Below are 2,163 nucleotides of genomic sequence, written 5' to 3' on the forward strand. Positions count from 1 at the left end.
TCAATACCCATTTTAAAAGAAAAAATGCTTGCTGATATACCTCTAAAAATATCTGCACAGTCCAAACCTGCAAACACTTATGTAGATGAGTAACTTTACTGCCTGTGGAGCTACAATGTGAGTTTGCAGGATGAAGCCTAAATGCATCTTTGGTAAACAAGCCATCAATTACACACTTTAAGGACGGCAGCACCTGTGCAAAGCCTTCAGCTCAAGCTACGGACGCTAAAGAAATAAAAAGCAATTATCAGCTACTCGTTTTAGTAAAACTGTTTTCTTCTTAGAGCTATAAACAAAATTTCCAGTGACACTGGTTCTGTTTTCAGCAACTAATAATCTTTATTAGTTTATCATACGGTAGATGTTCAAGCCCTCTCAAAAATAAAAGATTCACATATGTTGCTATTTTTTTACTTTCCTTTGCTGATTATAAAGATTTGCTTGTACATATTTTTAGAGGAAACAAAGGCACTGCTCTGTGGGCCAAACAGAACACAAGCAATTAAACCAAAGCCACCTTTACAGCAACTTTAAACTATTCCTAAATGCTTTTCATTTCTTATTAGATGAATATCTTCCAACAAGAGTTTGAATACGAAACTCATACCAGCTATAGGGGATATCTGCTACTCAATTCTAGAATAAATGGTTGGTTTGCATTGCCCCTGGTCTTTATCTAACACTGAGAATAGACTGCTTTTTATCAAAAGAGGAATAAATTGCTGTTATTGTGATGTTAGCCCATCACTTGGCATTGCAATTCAAGTTTTTGTGAGAAAGAAATGTATGATCTAACTGCGACTTGACCTATGCCTTCTGAGATCCATCTAGGTGCTCTAATGGAGCATAAAAAGTATTGAATACAAGGACATGCAAACCGGTAGTGAAGAATTTTACTTGAGAGGAGCAAAAAGAAAGGGACTTTCACGAGCTCGCGGTTTACATGCTGCCCAATTTGTTAAATATGGAAGAAAGCTTATTGCGAAAATGTAATTATTTTAACAAATGCATTTCAACATGAACCTCTACACTTCCATGCATTTAGTACTTCCCTCTCTCAGTCATGTCCTCTGTCTGTCTCTATATCCCTCTCTCTTTTTTCATCATTTTCAAAGTGTTCTGGTTAGAGACTGTACAGGATTCTTTAATGATCCAGGTTCTTTTCCTGAGAGGTCATTAAATTATTTTATTAAACTGTTAAGTAAAAAAGAAAATGTCCTCTTTCTTTGTAGGATCTTTGCCCTTGCCAGTGCAAGAAAAGTCATATTAAATGTTTATAAACACAGTATATCACAATTTAAACTAGTTCAAGTGAGATAATTCGATTAAACTACAAAATCCTTCAGCTGCTATAGTGTTTCTCAGAATGTATCAGAAAAGGACGTATTTTTTAAAAAAGCGATTTCTAGGACAGTAGCATTTAGATTTTAGTCCTGATAAAGGCTCACTTTCCATTCATAGTCAGAACCTAAATGTGCTCTTCTTGTACCTAAACAGATAATAAGCACTCAGCACACTCCCCCTTCTTGACACAACACACTGAGACTAATCACACATAATTGGAGAGGAGGAGCAGAGGGGCTGGGCAGGCTATTGTGTCCAAAGGACAAATGGTCAGTTTATGAGGCTTTTGTCTGATGCATAATTTCTTATACATCTACAGAAGAAAAGTCCTGCTGTAAAAAAAAGACATATACACATATATATTACAAAACCTTCATCATGGAAGCAAATTAGGACATTTCAATTTTGAATGGATAGAAAAATCCACAGTGGAATGTCAAGAAAGACAGAAAAATCCTAGGATGCAATAGGTGCACTTTTTAAAGATCCTAAGAAAACTATTATCTTCCTCATTAAATGAAAATAGTGAACAGCCAGTTATATACCACCACAAAGTATATTACTCATGTATTTTCAAATAGAACCCAAAAGTAGCATTTGAAGAGATTAACAATGTGCATGCAAGTTTAAAGGCACAAGAGAGACGGAAGCTCGCTTTACACCTTTGTTTATGTATACATTTGAAGTCTGGCTGATTTTAGGCAGGAATATAATTGGAAAAATAAGTTCTAAAATGATACAGATAGATGCCTCAACGTTTACACACTGTAATATATGAAACAAAACACGGTATCTTCTTCAGTACTTAGGAATATTAGA

General features: G+C 35.1%; 1 protein-coding gene across 2 annotated transcripts in view; it reads right to left on the reverse strand.

Moving 5' to 3' along the window:
* Positions 1 to 314: 314 nt before the first annotated feature.
* Positions 315 to 2,163, reverse strand: part of CAMKMT (calmodulin-lysine N-methyltransferase) — a 228,963-nt gene continuing 227,114 nt past the window's right edge. For both annotated transcript variants that reach the window (XM_068939656.1, XM_068939657.1), the window contains exon 11: positions 315 to 2,163. This exon is cut by the window's right edge and continues 208 nt beyond it. The gene's annotated coding sequence lies outside the window, so the exon portion shown is untranslated.

The sequence above is a fragment of the Struthio camelus genome, chromosome 3, assembly GCF_040807025.1.
Source record: "Struthio camelus isolate bStrCam1 chromosome 3, bStrCam1.hap1, whole genome shotgun sequence".
Classification (NCBI taxonomy): Eukaryota; Metazoa; Chordata; class Aves; order Struthioniformes; family Struthionidae; genus Struthio; species Struthio camelus.